At 38.0% G+C, this 21,341-nt stretch overlaps 1 protein-coding gene across 9 annotated transcripts in view; it reads right to left on the bottom strand.

Moving 5' to 3' along the window:
- The window catches only part of LOC137291729 (receptor-type tyrosine-protein phosphatase delta-like), a 415,228-nt gene that overhangs the window by 299,544 nt on the left and 94,343 nt on the right, over positions 1–21,341 (bottom strand). The gene's annotated exons all lie outside the window — the stretch shown is intronic.

Here is a 21,341-nt window from a genome sequence, read left to right as displayed (position 1 = left end):
CTCAGCATCAAATTGTTCCCGATGTCAGCATAATGACATCCCAAGAAAACCTGCAACCATTTTGTCATTTAGTTCCTGAACTGTTTTCTCTGCTCATCTTATCAAAGAAATACAGTGTTATTTGATCTCCACCCATGTCTGTTTGATGTGCACTGGGTCTATTACTGCAACAAGGCCTTCTGTCAACAATGAATCGCAAACATCAGAACACTCCAAGAGTCTTTGGATATTTTTTACATCACGACAGAAAAAAAGCCTAGGATTTTTCCAAATCATTTTTCAAATTGACTGCAATGAACATCGAAGGATTTCAATTTCAAATATTGTAATGCAGGAATGCTCAGCAAGTGAAGTGGTGCATTTCACTTAACATGAATTAACCCTGGGAGCCATGATGGTGAAGCTACTCAAATTTCACTTAAGAAAAATGTAGGCTTTTTAGCCTAAAAAATGCCTCCAATAAAACATTCGCATGATTTATGGAACAAGGGAAAGAACTCCAAGAAGATCTAGTCCTATTTTTACTTTTGAAAATTGTTATTTTTTTTTTCTTCCAGGAAACTTAACTACCTTACTTAGTAGTTTGAGCTCCACGGATAATGAATTAATGTGAACATGTTGTCTTGAAGAAAACCTCACCAAGTATATAAAAGTGATGCAGACCATATCCTCATGTCCTCTCGCATAAAAAATTCTCTCACATAAAAATCTTAAATGTTCTGGTAATCACTCATTTTCCTGGAAATAAGAACAAAGGAAAAACAAGAAAGTTGTCATGCGCCATTTTATCTGCAGAAACATGAATATATTTACAATACTCAAATCTGCCTCATTATAAATCAACAATGACTTGCTAATACAGCAGAACTAATCTCTTCATTAAACCAGAAAGAAGTGAAATGCAAGAGATCAAATATGATTCCAAGAAATCGCTTCTCTATTCTATTAGCTTGACAACATTCATTAATAACTTCCATTTCGAAGAATGAAACTCATTATATACACAGGAATATAATGAGAGAGAATGGAGACTCATCACAGTGACTAGATACCGCAAGACTTCATCATTCTACTAATAAAGGTTACCTTTCATTTCCTCTCCAACCTGAAGCGCAAGACGTTTGGTTTTCTGTCTAAGGCCACTGCATTCAGCTATATTCCTGCTATATGGTGGTGGTCTGTAAATGATCTAGTCTGCATCAAACAATCCAGTGACCAACAGCCTGAGCATCAGTCTGGGCCACTGGGATGCAATGATGTGTCAACCAAATTAGCAAGTCTGACCACCTGATATTTTTAGTTGCCTCTCACCATAACAAGGGGTTACTGAAGACCAGATAAAAACCTAAAGTGTGCTTCTCACCATATATAAGGTCATCTCTTGTTTTCCCAGTATAACCGCATTTAAGGTTTTTGTTTTAGAGGGACAGGCTTTACTTTTCGTTAGTAAGAATGCTTCCCAGGGTTTACTTTCCTAACTTTATATGAACATCAACATTCAAATGCTACATGAGTGTTTGAAATCAATTGAAAAATATTGTTCAAGATTAAAGTCACAATACAAGTCGCAATTCTCTCATCCGTAGGCAGACACTCTACCGCTTGGCCACCAGGCCAACGAAGGTGGAGGGGTTAAATTGCCTACCTATAGTTACTGTCATTAAATTGATTTTATGTGCACTTGGTTAAATGACTATCTACATTGTAATTACTCATCATTGACGGTATATATGATAGAGAAAACACTTCTCCTCAGTTTGGGTAGACAACGTAAAACCACTGGGGTCAGGAAATCCCTCCACCTCCAGTTTTACATTGTCTACCAAAACCTCAGAGGCGTGTTTTGTCCTATACTTCTAACCCTGAGCTTCAAGGGTCGAAGAGCAAGAAAGATTACAGTTAGTGAGTGAAATGGGTTCAACACTTCTTTGAATCAATCATGCGATGTATATTAACTCCTCAAGAAGTGAGAGACAACCCGATTCTTGCATTTACTGCAGCTACTCTACCAATGCATCTTTAAGTTACCTTGAGTAGTACACCAACTTTAATGAGTAAGGAAAGTTTACTAGACAGGAGGTAGATATTTGCTGTTTTGGTGAAAAACGGGCAGGTTGTTATTGGTGTTTGATATAAGGCAGCCATGGGCAGCTGAAGCTTTTGATCCACTGTCTTTTTAATCTAATTAGCACGAAGTCTACCTTTCAATATTAGGTTATGAGTGCTTTACTTCTCAGGCTTAGTTTTTTAACACTGATGGTGATGAAAGACAAAGGACAATTTGGAATTCAAACCTACATTCAGCAGATCCTGCTTCAACAACACCTTCTTGAAAAGTCCTTTATGGCACCTGCTTTCACTGCACTTAAATCTTAAATCAGGGAAATATAAGTCATTGTTTTACATACGTATGGTTTCAATCAATTATTTCACATTTTCATGACCCCACCCCCCAAAGGACTTACCAAACATCTTGTTCAGTACTCAAATGTCACTCTATCTAATTTCCTCCCTCTACAACTTCCATACAAAGTAGGGCAACTTCACAATACTTATGTTTCAAGCATAAAATTCCCAAAACGCCTCTGAAGTTGAGTCAGCGCAAAACACTAATGTTTCTATTAATTTCACCCTAACCTTTGACAATTCAAGCCTCACACATGAGTGTTAAGATGGTTTTATTAAAAGTAATTTTCAAGAACATCATTTTGCATGAATCCCTGCAGAAATGGCACAGTCCCTTGATCATCATTAGACAATATGTATGGTATGTATTGATCGTAAGTGTGCCATCCACCACTGACCCCATGTCTGTGATAACCACACCACAAAGCACCTGGGGGACATGCGGTAATCACAACGGGATGTACTTGGTCTATATACCAGCTTTCATCACAGGCAATCCAGAAGTGAAATTAGAGTAGCGAGGTTCCACATAATGATCTTAGCACCGACGCTGAAGTTATGGCAGGCACAGCAGATCATTTTGATGAAGAGCGCCCTGGGCGCTGTTTGTAGTATATATGATGTCGATGCCATGGAATGGCAACACTAGTGAACGCATTAGAACTGCATATGACATAACAGAGATGTGAATGCATCATGCAAAATCAGTGATGACATTAGGTAAATACGTCGATGTCCTGCCCTTCTGATAATACCTGCCCTTCTGACAATACCTGAGACTCAAAAAAACATGATAGAAGTACTCAGATCAATGGTGGAGAAATCTACCACAAAAGCCTTTACCAAGACAGTTGTAGCACTACCAACATAACTCTGTGCTTTTGCTCAAGACTCAAGACAGTCGTAGCACTACAAACCCACTTTATCACTAAGACAATTGTTTCTTCATAACAAGAAAAGTGACTTACAATAATAGCTAATAGCTAAAATTATTCCTTGCAGCAGGACTCAGACATCTATTCGAGTTGTAGTGAGTGAATAGTGAAAATATGAGTAAAATAAGTCATATTCTCAAATGGTTCTACCTGATGGTCACACTCTTTGTAAGTTAGGCACTTTCAAGACAAAGCACCATTATCAGTCTATGCCCTGGCACTGTCAGTATTCCTTCAATGCCTGATAACAAAACTGTCTGAATATAGTGAGCAACATCCTTCTATTAGTGATTAATAACTAAGTTCCTATTCAAGTCTTGAATGTGTTCCAGTCGTAGCTCAAATTTGATTACCACCTGTCCCGAACAGGAATAGATAAAAAAATTCTTTTATGTAACTGTTACCAAGAGCATCAACTTCCACAAACCTGACATGCATATGCTACAAAGTTGACATGCACTCCTTCACAACAGGAGAAGGATGCAAGGAATCCTCTAGATGATGTTAGGTATGTCGTGAAACCAGGCCTGTGAACATACTGGCTCATTCCACATTGAGAACTTGCAGTGTTACAATTGCGTAACTCCCATAACTAAACATAGAGATGTGACAAAAGTTCCTGAGATCACCTTCAGGATGGAGACCTCCCACTTAGAACACTGAGGTCAGCTGAGGTTGTTACTATGATCACTTTGAGAACAGGGCCAAAGCATGACATGAAGTCTTTTTGCGATTTCAACATGAATAGGATCTTCCCATGACAAACATGAATATATTACACATAAGTTATTGCCACACTTTGTGATTATGGCCCATTTGTGACATGAGGTAATTTGATAGATGTTCCTGGGATCTCATGGTGAACATCAACTCCTTGAGTCATTATCAACATATCATATCAACAACACGTATCATAGCAACTGTTTTAACACAGACCCAACAGCTCCATCGCAAAACGTTATCATGATAGAACGATATCCAGATTTAGATACATGTCATTAATCCCAAATCCTTGAAACAAAATACACAAAACTGAATCTACAGATTGTCAGAAACCTACAAACAGAAATAACCTTAGTCTTGCTATAACCTCAGGCATTCAACTACATGAAGTATTGGACATAACAAAGGTCAAGGTTACTACATAGTTAGTCCAAAAACATTCATGTCAATGAGTCAGTCATTCTCTCAAATGATTTATCACGACCACATGCAAAGTAATCTACGCTTAAGTCTCAACATGATCTTTTTCCGCAAAAACATTTTCAGCAATTTAGATATTTCATGATGACCAGTTGCCAAGTAAATTCATGCTTCAACCTTCTTAATATGAACAATTCGACAAAGGATTTCCCAACATTTACACTGACATACAATTGCAGACTATAGTACTAACACTAGCACTGTGTGCATGCCAGTACAATTCAGGTTTAATCCTCACAAAACGGACTCCAACTCGGTTGCTCTGATCCTGATCCCAGTTCCCATCAGGGTTCTCCTTCACAAGCACCACAATCGTCTCACGATCCAATTATGCCCACCTTCCATATCTGTCATTAGCTTTGCACTAAGCCACCACAAAATAGCTTGATGTCCTCGAGTACTTTCAATGCACTCTCAAGAATCCCACAGAGGTAGGGGAAACTACTGTGGTTGTCGAACCCTTGAGGAATCAACCATACGATACAAGCCACAGACTGGTCATTCAATCATCATTAAATGGCTTGTCACGTGTGTATAGAGATAACTGGCAACATGACTTGTATATAAAGATGGTTTGAAAAATATTTGAATATGAGGAGAACTTGAAGGCATGAAGGACCCACATATCCACTTCTTACACAAACAATGGCAGGTATGATGGTGACATCACCTCCCCAAAAAATTCTGGGATACGAACCCATGATCATTTCCTTTTGGTGACTCCAAGATACTCAACTTTCAGAGTAAATTTGTTTAGGCTTAAAAGAACAAATTCAACCATTCTGTCAGCTCCTATGGACCCGTGAAGGTCCTGGGGTAGAATAAGCCTTCAGCAACCCATGCTTGCCATAAAAGGTAACTGTGCTTGTTGTAAGAGGCAACTAATGGGATCGGGTGGTCAGACTCGCTGACTTGATTGACACATGTCATTGGTTCCCAATTGCGCAGATTGATGCTCATGTTGTTGATCACTGGATTGTCTGGTCCAGACTCGATTATTTACAGACTACCACCATATAGCTGGAATATTGACGAGTGCGGCGTAACACAAAACTAAACTCACTCACTCACTCAGCTCTCATGCACTGAAAAGATATGTCCTAGAAAAATAACACAAATCATTAAAATTTCAAACAGGTATTCACAAATAATGTCTGTGTTGAGTTTAAACTTGCTCTCAAGCTTTCTCTTAACCAAAGACCTAGCTTCCAGTGATGCAGGTTGCAAGGGTCGTGTGAAAGCACAAGCATGGAGACTGTACAGACAGACTCAGAATCATAATCAGGGCAATTTTGAAATCCAAACTCACTATCAGCCCATCCAGTAACAACAAAGGGAAGCAACTCTCAATATAAGAATTGTGACGCAAAGGAATGTATTGATAATAAGAAGAAAAAAAAAGTTGAAGTAGTTTCAGTCTCTTTTACTAACTGACAAGAAACTTCAATCACAGATCAAATTAGTTTAAGAGGTAAGAGTTTAAGATGACAAAGTTACATCTCTCTCTTTTAATAAGTGCTTGTAGTGTTGGAACATTTTTGGGGAGAAATATGGTTGGAGAAATGTGCCACTGCAGCACACTGTGTTATTTTCGGTTTGTGTTTGCCTTCATTCCACCAGAAAGGCATGACGATAAGTGCATCGTCTGTAACATGATGAGTTGACATCTATTTAAACAGACAACAACACAGTGTGTCAATATCTTTTCCTCAATCAATATGACAGTGATAACTGCAGCTGAAAAGGTAATTTGCCACGGACAGATTTGGAAGGCATGGAACAAATTCAAAAACATATTTTCTGGAAAGACAAAAGAAACATCTAATATTACCAACACATTATCACACGTGGAAAATAAAAAGTCCAATATATATTGGGATTGACAGTTATGAAACAAAAAAATATATTTTTGTCAACTACTGCAGAAGAACAAATGTGAACTCAGTGATCCCAATGAACGGACTGAATCCAATAACAGATCACACTAAATGAGGCAGAAGTTTTTACATCCTTCACAAATTGCACCTTAATACTATGGTATAAAGCAAGTGACTGTGACAAACTCCATACCTAATGAACCACACTGTGTTGGTGGCAATCAATGCCACGATGGTCAATCCTTTGTCAGCTTATTGGAATACCTGCTGACACACCCAGGACTGTTAAGACAATGAAAGCTGGCCTCTAATAGTGGGCTTACTCGGTATTTAGATTCGTCATGAAGAGTTGCTTTCGATCATTTCATTCACAGCCATAAAGGTTTTAAGAAAAAGTCCACAAGGAATCAACAAGCTTTGTTTGTTTTCATGAACATGGTTAGTTCATGCTGAAACACATCTGTGAAAGATGCAAATTAGGACAGTTTATACGATGTCATCAGTAATATAGTGAGTGAGTATAGTGAGTCGCTTTAAGCAATGTTCCAGCAATGCCACACCAGAAATGGGCTTCACACATTGTACCCATGTGGGGAGTGAATCTGGGTCTTTGGTGTGGCAAGCTAAACCTTTATCCATTTGGCCCATTTGGCTACCCTCAGGATAATAGTTATACAGCAGCTGTGTAATGGTTGATGTTCCAATCATCTAAATGCATGTCACAGTCATCATGTCAGTGGGAAGTCTGATATGATGGGTGAAACCCTCTAGCAGGGAATGACCTCAGCAAACCAATCATTGGAACATTAGGACAGGCAAATCTGGGGCTCAAACTCATAATCATCGAACTGTGACAAGCTCAAAAGATGCCGATCTGCCAATCAAATACATTCTTCTTACTTGTCTTTCCATAAATTCCATGAAATGCAGAGTTCACCAGAAGATTCAAAATGACAGATTTACTGGCAAATTCTCAATATATAATTTCACCATGACCTGATCTGTCTGTCCAATCACACCACAGATCATTTATTACTTTCTATTCATATTTCATTTGTGCTCATAGTCCTCATCTTCTAACAGCAGCTATCCCAGATCCTTTGTGCACTGACCTACTGTTTCTACAGAAAACAGACGTTCCATAGACATTGACAGCAAACATGAAGGACCTATTTCTGTCCTGAAGAACTCACTGGAACAGGAAGCAGCACCAATTTTTATGATCTTCATCCTCACAAAATATAAATGTCCCACAGGGATCAAGATTTAATATCTAAACAAACATGGGTAGCCTCATGACCTTTTCATGACAGTGCTAATCCTTCAGCATGGCCCTAGTCTGAAAATTGTCCAATCTAGCGAGCACCTGGAGATATAGAAGCTGCCCAAATGATCCTAATTTACAGCGGTGCTCTGGGAAACAATTACAGAAATTGTTAAATCGATTCCTGCTCAAAATGCATTATGCTGTCAGAGTTGCGTTATCGGGTTAAATTCATGACCACAAACATTACCTGAGGGGAAGAACATTAATGGAACGGAACAGTGCAGAACAGAACAAGATGAACACAGAAAAGAAATCAGCATGAAGAATATCCAAAGCAGAGCTGTGTCAACATGAACAGCACTGCAGAGCAGAACATAAAAACAGAGCAGTTGAGAGGGAAAAATAACAGTGCAGTGCAGTGCAGTGCAGTGCAGACTAGAGATTAGCAAGGATAAGCATTAAAAATGCCAAGAACAGCAGGACAGAGCAAAGAAAAGCAGAGAAAAGCAGGGATAAGCAAAGTGGAAAAATGGCAGAGCAGAGAGAAGCAGAGAGGAGAAGAATGGTGAAAAGCGGAGATAAGTAAGGAGTCTAGTTTAAAGCTGCCAGAATTTTAATGACACCATACAATGTCAGCTCCTTGTTTGTGGAAGGCCAAAAGTGGAGCAGGCCTAAGATGTTACACTTAAGCAAAACTGACAAGCACTGATGTCATCTTGAAAACTTTAAACATAATGAGGATGAATACAGGATTCATGCTAACAAGCACAGTTTTCTGGACTAGTGACATGACTCATAATAGGTCTGTTTTTTTAGGAACAAGGTCCTGAATAACATGTACCCTCTACTGACCAATTATGTTGAAGTAAACCTAGTTAGTATATTATGGCTTAATGTGTTTGGTTTTACAGAGTTGATAAATTTAGTGACAAAATTTAACTTGAATTTCAGAATAAAGCTTAAAAATTGGAAATTTTAAATACTTATTTTCATGGGTGTTACATTATCAGATCATGCAATCTTCAATTCTTGCTGATTCAGCATCAACTCATAGCCCACCCTCAATACTCATCAAACAAAAATTAGCAGAGAAAAAGTAACACCAATGATTCCAAAACCAATTTTTCCTCCTGGATTGGTGACAATTCAAAATTCCATTTCGGCTTTAACAAATATTTTCACAAGGGAATTCTTCATCACAAGCTCATGAAAACTAAGTGAATTAGTCCAATCAGTAGAACTGGTGCACACTGCCATTGTCACGGAAACCTTGACTGTTCCAGGAATAATCTCTGTTTTTGCTCTGCTTACACAACCTACCCTGCAACACACACAAACCATCTGTTCAGCATCAACATACAGCTTAGGCCTCATCTTCCAGAAGTGGTGGAGCAGTCAGCAGGTTGGGGCATCAGGTTTTTGTCACAGCAGAAGCTGCTGCTGTCTGTGTGCAAGCATTTTGCAGGTGACCTTTTCAATATCATCTTCTGGGGGATTAGCATTTGTCAAAACAGAAGCAAGCCGCACCACCCTTTTGAGGTGGCAGAGATCGACAACAATGCAGTCAGACAGATTCCTGCTTCTTGACAAAAAATGGCAGCATGCATTTGCTGTTCACACATTCAACACCGAGTTCCTGACCCACTAAATGTCAAGATTTGCAGGAACAGTAATTTGTCTAATTCCTCACGTAACAATTACAACGAAGGTATGTCTGGGAAGAATAGCTTTGTACATGTTCAGCTTTGAAGTGATTTTTCAAGGGTTGTACAGTTCAAATCAGTTTGGTGCTCCTTTGATGTGTAGACATTTACAGCCATTTCCAGATTCAAGTCCAGTTGAAAACGTCATCACTTCCTAATAATCTCAAGGAATGAGAAAAGGTTTCAAGTTACTTTCTGCAACATTCCAGCAGATTCCAGCAATATAACTACAGGGGTCACCAAAGACTGTCTTTACATAATCACTATTTGCAGCAATAACAGGTTTACTAGTTTGTCGCTCTCCACACCCTTTCACCAATTCCAATGCTCAAAACTCAAAGCTAGTCTGAAAGAAGAAGTGAAATAACCTCTGGTATCAGGGTTCACCATACATTTGCCCATCTCCAGATTTTTTCCTCACACCTCAACAATACTTCTAAACAAACGCAAATAAAGACCTCTGGCCAATATTCAGCTAAGAAGCATTTATAAACAAAATAGCTAAACATCTGAGGCATACATAATTTCTGCCGGGACCTGCCCAGACATCAAAGTCTGTATCAACACGGAACTCAAGGCATTGCAGGGAATAAATCAGTCTAGTAGGATAAGTGCTTCACAGACATATCAATTTTACAACATGCCCTGCCATTAGAATTAACCAGCATTGGTCATTATTTATGTGGATATTGCTTCAGATGGCACATAACACCCCTGGAGCTGGTCGGAGGTGAGCAGACACAGCATCAGCCACACTCAGTTTAAGGAGGAAAAGGGTTTATGGGGGAAGTGCCAATGTCCATTACAATTAAGTTTTCTTGTGTATCAAACATTACGGTCATTTTCCAATAAAACAGATCATCTCCACGCTGGGCTTCCTCACGTAAGCTCAAATCCTCAGCCGCTGACCAAACAGTATTGAATATCCAGGCTAAGTTTCAAATTCGGGAAAAAAACCGCAGAAGGTCCCAACAAAATAAGGGAATGTCCAAACCTCACTCCCAAACTCTCCACAAGTCTTGGTCAAGATCACTTAGATGATATGATCTTTCTACTGGGCATAGAATCTAATGGACTATAGACATCTATATTTAGTATTTAGGTATTTTACTCATGACACAGTGTGTAAGGCTTCCAAACTCTTCAGAAACACAGATTGTAGGAGGTTAAACACTTTGGTGAAAATTAAAGGGATGGTACCGAATAGAGCTGTGACGATGTATTGTAGTATCGATACTTGTGATACTTTATCAGACGATAAATATATCAATACTTTTTCAAATCGTGATACGTATCGTTGACCTTAATACTGCTAATTTTCATTAGAACTCGGCAGTAATGCCAAATTTACACTGTTACTTAATATCAAAACATACGTTTTTAAAGAAAATAACTCGAGATAGCATATCGTGATGTGAATCGAATCACATCGTATTGTTCCAAGATATCGTACGTATCGTGAATTATCGTATCGTCACACCTCTAGTACTGAATGATGCAGAATCACTCCAGGCAAGCCTGGGACTAGAACCTATTCTTTCAGGTTGGGGATATAACAATATGAACTAGTTTTATGCTTAATGTCTTCTTATATTTCACAGATTCTCGTATCACTGTCAAACCGGAATGTAACATTGATGAGGAGATATCTATATCAGTGATATCCATTAGGTTTGTCCACACTGTACATCCCCACATTTTACACTGTTGGGTGGTGGGGTAGCCTAGTGGTTTAAGCATTTACTTGTCATGCCGAAGACCTACATGGATATATTGTGTGATGTCCCCTGCCATGATTTTACTAGAATATTGCTAAAAGTAGCATAAAACCAAACTCTCTCACTCTGAACTGCCACACAAAGAGGACACAAAAATCCACTCATCAAGCTGCAGGACGGTAAACCACTATTCTGCTGTCCCTCTAATTACTTGAAAACTCCAATGCTGCACAGCAGCCAATGTGTGAAATTCCAAGCTCTTGTAACAACTCTCTGTGCATTGAAGTTATCTCTCACTAGAGTCCTGTCTATATCCATAGAGAGTCATGAAACATCGAAAAATACTTAAACTCATACACACATCTGAAGAATATATGACCCATGTGCACACCATTAAAAGCAGGCTGTGCTAGAGCACTGCATCTGGGATTTGCAAATGCTGTTTCATGACATGAACTGATGGAGACTTCAAGAACCTACATCTGTCAAACTCACTTCAGTAAACAAAGCTTTCCATACACAACAGAAACAAATATGTCGGAAGCTATGAAGAATATGTTCCCCATCCAAGGTGGTGCTCCCTTCCCGGGTGGGGATCTCGAGGTCACATGAACCTTCTGTTTTCTCTGATTAAATCAGCACCTGTGACAGCATGAATCATTGTCATGTAACCATCTTTCCGCAGCTGGCAGTGCATCACTAGGGCCATCTGTAGCTTACGTCAGAGTCGACTTCGTACTGATGGAATCAGGCACACATGCAGCCAACATTGACAACATTCCACTATCTGTTCTTCTTACATTTCTGACACAAACAGATCACATAACTCAAACTTTGTTTGGTGCACATGCAAGGCACTTGTTTCAAGCCCAGAATTTACATGCATTCTGTTTCACCTCTTTTAAAGTATTTTTAGTTTGTTTTTATTTGCATTTTCCTTCAAACCTTTAACAAATGGTTACAGTGACGGATAACCTAAATATATTTCAGATAAGAACTGTATTTTTAATGGAAAGCATGTACAAGCGAAGAACCACACCTAATGAAATCAAAATTTAATCTGATCATTATTGCCAAGAAAAGACATTAATTGCAGTTTTATGTTTTCAAAGAAATTTTCTATGCTTTAACATGATTTTTGCTATCTATGTAGAATATCCTTTCAGAATCTGATAACATAATAATATCATTTACAAAAAAATTCCCCCTATGGAATTCAACTTCACAATTCCATTACCCTTCCAATTAAATACATGAACACTGTCCCTCTCATGCCAACATTTCAACTGCATTTCCTTTATAAAGACATCGCTCAAAAAGATATTGCTAACTAAAGATGGTAAAACATGTCACAGCCACCACAACAGAAAGAGGAAGACCTAAAGATAACACAATAAATCTGCATCACACCAAAGGCTGAACGAGTATCAAAAGACAGATAATGGCACCTTTGCTATCTGGACTAGCTCATGAATTTATGGAAATGATGCTACCACCTCAACAACAGGAAGTAATCATGAGCTCTTGGCGCTGTATGGTGGTTTAGAGACTAAAACATGAAAGGCTGTGTACTTTCAACATCTGAATGACCTTCAGGAAATGTCTTATCGCTGCCAATGGACGACAATGGTTTTACATACAAGTATATGTATATTCTATTTGAGAGCAAATGAATGAGATGAGAGAGTGAATGTTGCATTACCCTCCTACAAATAACAGTGAGGCACATCACAATATCTAGTTCGGACCAGGAAGACCAATATATCTTGTGTCCCACCAAGAAGATATTGCTTAAATATTGCTGTCAGTGACCTTAAAACATACTGAAAGATACCTAACATTTCATGTGTAATCAAATCTGAATCTCATTGAAATCCTAAAATTTCATAAATACACAGAAGCAAACCCTGAACCTAAAATACATCCCTGTGAAATTAAATGGACCCAACAAACTACCTACCCACCCATCCTACATAATATACTTTGAACATACCAATACCTGGGATACAGACAAAGCTATTAATTCAGTATACCGCCCCTGTACCCATTCTTATCTCCCAAACTGCTGTGGAAGTCCTGAAGGCACTACTGTCCAGTGTGATATTTATCAAGAATGTGTTGTATAAATAACAGGAAAACTGACCAGAAGATCTCCCTGATATCCATCAAGTGAGTTGTATGGATCAGAGGTAATCAAGATGTTTCCTCCCGCCACAAGAAAACAGCACCTACACAGAAGGAGATTTACACCCTGATGTCAGTGAAGCTATATCAGATATATCATCCTGGTTGGGATACACAGGTTTAATTAGACACACTAGGTTCCAGGGGGATGCTTTTATTGTCCAAGGTGTGGGCAAGTTAATCAATGCAATGTCTTTGAAGTGACTGTTACATGTTCCGAGATGTATGTACCCAGCGTAATTGGGAACTAGTTAGGATAAGAAAGGGTTGAATTAAACATTGTTTGATTTCCTACTGATTTCATGGACCCTACAAATCTTGATCGGACCAAGCTTCATCTCTCACACCAGTGACGGAGTCTATAGCATCCCAGACGATGTACGCACATTTCCAGCTGTATCAAGCAATCTAATCCAAGTTGGGTGTGTGGAGCACCCAAATTTGATGTCACGAAGGAAATGATTAACACAATCAAGGTGTTCAGCCACAGTGAGATATGGTCTTTTCAAGATTGTCATCTAAACAAGACCTATACTTATTTCAAAGCCATTTTTGACCACTAATTTCCATCACTGAGTGAGATATGGTCTTACAAGGTCATCATCCAACTAGTAACTGTACCTATTTTGATCACCCATTTTGACCTCTATTTACCAACACTGAGTGAGATAGAGTCTTACAAGTCTATCCAAAGAATATTTTCATCGCCCATTTTGGCCAGTAATTTCACGCACAGGGCTGGTGACCTCTTCACTACTGGTAAGCTCTTTACTTCTGGTGAATTTACGCAAACAGATATTTATGACTGAAACTGAAGAAGAAACTGAAATTATTTTGAGTTTGCTAAATCAATGTGATGCTGTGACAACTTCCCCTCATATCACAACGTAGTCATCCAGTAGTTCTAAATGTGGCCCACTATTTAGCCAACAGAAGGAGAATTTACAACTACCAAAAAATGGAAGCATAAAACATGGACAACTGCATGATGATTTTATCAGATACGGTTGCTACAGCTGACTACATTCCCTGGCGTGCCATAAAATAAGTCGCAACATGAAACAGCTCTTTGCTAATGGTCATCTGCAGCTGAATTATCCTTTTTTCAAAAATACTACTTAAATATCCATGTCTGAGCAAAATTTATGCTTCCTAACAGAGTATGATTCCGTTTTCAAAAGTCACTGAGCAGGAAGGCAGGCCGACAACAGGATGTTACTGTCTATCATCATACTTTAAGTTCTCCAAAATGCTATCATTGCTCTGACCATTTAGCTCAACAACAATGACCCTGATTGGATGCTTGCTACATTTTAAGCCAATCAACATACACTTAGCTTTCAGTTAGATCTATGCTGTGGTTCATTTTACCAATGAAACGTAGCATGAACCTAGTTTTCACAGCTTTCTTCATAAGACCAAAGGGAAACAAAATGACTTTGTCATATCAATGGTTTGTTGCATTAAACTGCATAGAGGGAATTAATCAGGTTTTGTAGAACTTTTACCACTGAAGTCATACCCCCATTCATCTTGTTTATAACAGACGGCCACTGAGTATTTCAAATCCATCAGATTTAGATAAGAGAGACAACAGCATGACAAGGGATTGCTTGCACATCAGAGGATTCTGTTCTTCCAAACAAGATGTGACACTATCAACTTGATCACACAAGGTTTGTCTGTCATACAGACTCTGATAAAAACATATTCAACAAAGCCCGTGTAAGTCTTTCTGTGAAATATGTTCAATTCAGTGGGTAGATGTTAATTTATTCAAAGATGTTGATTAGCATATACCAGTGAACCAATAACCTTTTTTCTTTACTAATTAGGAATAAACTATTTAAGGAGAGATTTGGAAACATACAAGAACCAAAAAGTAGTTACAATCTGTCCATGCTAATGAACCATATTCTGATTCTTCATTACGAAATATTTATCCACACTTAATAATCCAGCCAAGGTATTGTATGAAAAATTGGTTTTGGAAATATCCAATAAAATTGGGTATTTATTTTGAGCTGAAGCACTCTAAATTGAGCAGTAAAGCATTTCAAGGGTTTGTTTGATGTTGAAAGACGAGACTGGCGCATGTTAATGATTTATCATTGGGCTTCATTTCCAGGTGTTTGCAGAAAGTACTAAACCATGGCATTAAACTATACAGGCAATGGAGCAGCTTAACACCATTATTATGTGTTCAGGCCACTGGGAAGACGCAGTTCCACTGGACAACTCACAAGAAGACGTGTAAGGTTTCCAGCAACAAAGAAACTGGTCTTTCAGACTATTTGCCTGACAACTACGTTTGGTTGAATGATATTTATTGCTCTGGGTGATCAGATCCTGTGCAATCTCTGACAAGAAAAAGAATTAGATCTGTATGTAGGTCATGTTTCAGTTGTATTTTTGTCATTCTTATAATTGAATTGAAAATCAGGATATTTTATTTTGTGTGTCTGTGAATAACTGAATAACATTGGAAGGAGGATAGTGTTTTAAGCTATGAAAAAAGACACTGACTATAAGTGGAGGTCAGTGACACTGAGGAGAGCTTAGATAGAATGTAGGGAACACTCAAATTTCAAAGCACTCAATTTAAAATGTAAAGTAAAGTATCACCATAAGCAAGATAATTTACAGAAAGCATACTGTAGAATTGATCATAATGTTAAGAGGGTGACAAAGTTCATGGTTTATTCTTACCCAAAAATTTTACATAATTGTGACATCTTAAGATATCTACAATCTTGAATATTCTGGTTTTAGGATTTAATGTAGCACAAAGACAGAATCTACCCTTTTAGTGGATTGAAAAAGGAAGCAAATAATTGTCTGAATACTAAAATCAGACCTGGTTAAACACTTGAGTAAACTGTTTTTGTAGAAATCTTTTCAAGTGCTTGGCATTACTAATTGATGGTTTATTTTTCAGATATATGAAAGTTTAAAAAAAAATCCATAAAATGATCAACCTGTGTTGCACTAAATCCCCTAGTGATGAAATAAAGCCAGCTAAGTGATGAACAATACCCTTCCACCCAGCCATGCAACTGTATCAATACAAGATTAATTCTAGTTCCTTTAGTTCATACATATTTCATCTCCTCCATTACGTCATGTGCTATCATCCACACAACTCTAATAAACTCACTTCACCACATTTTCAAACCATTTCCCTTCCATAATGCATGAAATTGGCCAATGACATACAATACTAAACCCAAGAGCTTCTAAAGCTGCTGTGATGCAAAACCTGATGATTAAGTACGTTTGGGGATACCAATACTAGACTGACAGAAAACTCAGGTAAAACCAGACTTAGCAGCCATATTAAAGCTAACTAGCATGTATGTCCACCTGAACTGGTCCCGAGGGATGGGAGTTTGAACACTACATGCTGCTTGGTGATCAAATATTCATCATAATGAGTGGAAAGGGAATTAACTCCACAAAACCACAACTGCCTCACTGTAGGCTTCACAATGTGTATATGACCGAACTGCCATACAAACACAATTCATGCTAGTCTTGCCCTTACTAATCTGGAGCATTATATTAGTCACTAGTGACATAGATTTTTGTTGTTGAATATCATGTTTCATATGGAGTGCCCTGATCTCTCATGGAGAAAATTGGATGGGAATTGGTTGGAATTTATGGGAGAATATTCTGCCTTTGTGGAATTGTTTGAATTGAAATTCAGACGTGACACATACTTGCAATTCTTTTGACAGACAGCCATATCAGGCTTAATTTGAAAGAGCACTTCACAAAAGGACATCTGTATAAATATTCTAGGGGAAGGCAATCAAACAACTAAATATTCTGAGGAAGGCTTTAGATATTTTGCTGATAGCAATGCAGTGTGAAAAAAACATCATTTCCAAACAATAAATTTATTTGCTAGCATCTGGGACACAGACAAACTCCTACTGGTCTAGAATAATTTGTGTGTCTTTGTCCAAAAACTAATATTTGTTACAGCCTCCATATGCATTTGTTTTGAAGATACATATATTTTCCTAAATGTTTTGAAGAAAACTGTATTTACTTTTAGATAAAGTACCTTCATTTCTGGCACAAAATGCCAACAATTTACAACCTGCATCAAAGTCGCATTTTCTTAAAGCTATCAAAACCTATAACAGTAAGTCTCATGTATCATGAAATACATGTTTTGCTATTGGGTGAGTGAAATAGATTAGCACCATAATGATGCATTTGTACAGATTAGCATTTGTGTTGTGAAAGAGATCCAGCAAAACCTGGACAGATCAAGGACTTGAACCTAGGATCCGTGGATCCACAGAGATGCAGGACCTCCTAAATAGACCACTGACAATAACTGTGCAGAGTAGAAAGTGGGTCTTTGCCTGAAGCAAGACAACCAATATGCCCAAAGTGGATGCACTGACATATTCCTTCAGTGCTCACTGAAATCAGTCAGTCGAGTGATGAGACTTGGGACCTCCTAGGTGGAAGCCATCGAAATAAACACATTCACACTTTGAGGTCATCCAACCCTAGTTAGCCAACATCTGCCCACACATACAAGGAGCCAGTATGTCCCTGTAGTGCAGTAACAACATCAAGACCCATTCTATCATTGTGTGCGATAATCTACAGCTAGTACGACACGGTCAAAACCACTAATCCAGACAGTGCTGTTAGCATCCTGATGACCTGCAGTCTTGAAACATCTGCAACTGTAGCTAATACTTGTCTTGACAATTTAGTAAACGATGTAATTAGCAATTATCCACACCATTTGTGAGTTTAGTTTTATGCCACTTTTTGCAATGTTCCAGCAAGTTCATAGCAGAAGAAACCAGAAATGGCCTTCACACATTGTACCCATGTAGGGAATCAAACCCAGATCTTCAGTGTGACGAGCCACTAGATTACCCTGCCATATTGTTAGGGTACAATGACGCCTAATGAACCAAATCTGGCCTGAAAATCAACAGAATTGCTTATTTCAGCCAACATGGATTGACATCGACCAGTTCCAGCAATATAACCTTTGACTTCAAACACTGACTCATTGGTGCATGGGACAAAAGAAATGGCACCATTCACAAGAAGCCTGCCCAAATGAAGACGGACTAAGAGTGTTCCAACATCTGTTAATATGTACACAATTCCATCATGAACAATGATTTCCATGGTTCAGGGACATCCAGGTCATCAAAATTCGTTCCATGGTGTCAGGGGACATTCCAAGGCAATGCTATTCCCTTTGATTGCCTATCTTACACTGCGATAAGAGAGCTTCTTCCTTACTGAGGCATGATAAACATACATTATTGACATCTTCATCAATTGACCAACTAAGAGTGCAGAAGCAAATAAAAGGTCAGTGATTTGGCTGCATCTGGAACCATGAACACCAATGTTAGTAGTCATAATGTGTGATTTAAGTTTTCAAGATTCATTTATCTGTTTTTAATGATATTCACTTCATCAAAAACATACAATGTTTTCTGTAGCCCAAGAGAACACCATATAAGCACGGATAGAAATGAACTTGGAAACAGAAGGTGCACGATAATGACAACATACAGCCTGTGGAATTCACGGATGTGGCTTGTGCAAAAAGAGCTACTTCCAACTCTGTCCTCAATTTTCATGTCTTGCTTATAACCAAAGCGAGTGAGTCAGTTTGGATTTATCCCGATTTTACCAATATTCCAGCAATTTGACAGTAGAGGACACCAGAAATGGGACTCACAAATTGTAACCACATGAGGAATCAAACTCGCATCTTTGGCATGATGAGCAAATGCTTTAACCATCCACCACCTTTGATAACCAAAGAGGAAGGCTTTGCATGATTTAACCGTTGTGTTTACTGCCTGCTCACAATTTGAAATTCATTATCAAAATACACTTGTGCATGACGAAGCAAACTACTTATAGTGGCACTACCTAGCACCTCCACCATGGGGTGAGTGAGTGAGTGAGTGAGTGAGTGACTTTAGTTTGATGCTATCATGAACTTTTCAGTTATATCAGAGACTATGAACTTTGAATGGGACGAAAACCCAATCACACGTATACTGCTGACATAACCAGTAACATATTCATGCAGACAAGGATTCAAACCACAATCAACGGTTCCTGAGATGACAAAGGGTGACAACCCCTAAAGAATGAACTGATGCCTAACCACTGAGCTACCTGTGCTTATGTTTTCATTACCATCAGGTGTTCTGGGAGTAATTATGCAGGAATTTATTACCTTTTTGTTGCATGTAACTTCATACATTTAATACGGTATATTTAATATACCTGCCCTTGCTACACAAAGCATATTCATTCAGAAGCTGTAGTCAGATGCAAATCCTTAATATTACTTCTACCGTGTGTTTTAGTATTATTTCAGGGAAACAATAGCTTTGTTTTGCTTTTTCTTTTTGTGACAGTTGCCGGAGACCTACTTTGACTATGGAAGGTTTTTAGCCCTTTATGCTTCACCAACAGACAAAATTAAGGACCAGACCATCAACTATATAGTACAACATTTTGCAGTCTGGACAATTCTGACAAGAACTGCTGCATTAAGGTGGAATTCTACTTACTTAAGCTGGATAAAAAACAAATACTTGGAATGAAAAAAAACATCACTAATCTAAATAAAATTTAATATAATAGAATCTGGAATTGAGGATATTGTAACAGGCATTATTAACTTTGTACTTCTGATCGGACAGAAAATTGTTTCTGTTTCTTTACAAAATGTATAAATTGGAAATGTAATTTTCCACTTCCATGCAGCATACAAGGATATTGCACATATCATGTTAAGCATTATTTCCAGACACTTGTAAGTAAAACAGCACACTTTTACAAACCAATCTCAAGATGCACTAAATCAGAATGAATACTCTTAGCAATCAAAAACAAATCCTTTCCACCTAATTTGCTGCTCATGTAGGCAAAATATTTGCCCTGTTAACATAACTCGAACTGTCAGTAGTATTGGTGTCAATTTATCTGTGTTCCTATTTTTATTTGCAGTATTTACAAATCAAATTAAAATTTGCCCCAAGATCTTATAGATCATGTAAACTGAGAAAAATGTCTATCTACTTTAAGAGATACTCAGCCTACAAACAACGTCTCCTGAGGATAAATAGCTGATTATACTTTTCCATGGCAACCGATATTTTTAGATTTTCTTCATTACAAATCTTTGATGAAGAAGAATCAAAGATTCGTTCAGATCAATTTGCTTTGTGTTCGGTTGTGTCAGTTTTCTTGACTGCCTTACGAACCAACTGAGTGAGCCAGATATTAAATATGTCTGCCAGTGATTCAGACTCCCATCATGGACAGAGTTGGTTGACCTAATTGCTGGACAAGGATTTCATTTCTGCACTCTGCTAAAAGGATACATTTGGCTTTCTTCATCTTTACTTACACACAGATGCAAATAAAAAGATCTTACAGAGACAAACTTATGTACTTTAAGCAAAAACTTTTTAAAAGTATAACATTATTTGGAAAATATACAGATTTCCTGTCAAAAGAAAAAGTTATACCCACAATTTACAATAATAAGGATTTCCATTTCTAAGAGCTTTTGAAATTAAAAAACCAATCCATCGAAAATTCCAGCATAAATTTTCCATTTCAAAAGCTCTGTTGAAAAATGGAAATCTTTTCAAAACCAAGAATTTCTCTTGAAACAATAATCTGCAAAGACACCAAAATAGATTTTGTTTGCTCAGAATTAAGAAAACTTGGCCCTTCAATATCCTCTATTCCATTCCTTAACTAAAGCAAGATTAGTAAATCAATGGCTTATCAACATATTTCAATATCCTTTATAAACTATGCCCTTCTCAAGTGAAAAAGATTCAATGAAAGCCCTCCTGCAGACCAAATACTCTACAGGCAAATGAAGACATAGAACATACTGTATCAGCATGTCCAGCAAGAGCTAGCGATGACATCATTGTTGCCTGCCGAGAGTACCTCATACTCATGCTAAAATATACATCAACTAACAAGAACGCTTCCCTACAAACCCCAGCCCA

This window comes from Haliotis asinina, chromosome 7 (assembly GCF_037392515.1).
Source record: "Haliotis asinina isolate JCU_RB_2024 chromosome 7, JCU_Hal_asi_v2, whole genome shotgun sequence".
In the NCBI taxonomy this organism is placed as follows: domain Eukaryota; kingdom Metazoa; phylum Mollusca; class Gastropoda; order Lepetellida; family Haliotidae; genus Haliotis; species Haliotis asinina.
The sequence above is the reverse complement of the archived record's forward strand: the minus strand, read 5'-3'. Positions and strand labels throughout refer to the sequence as shown.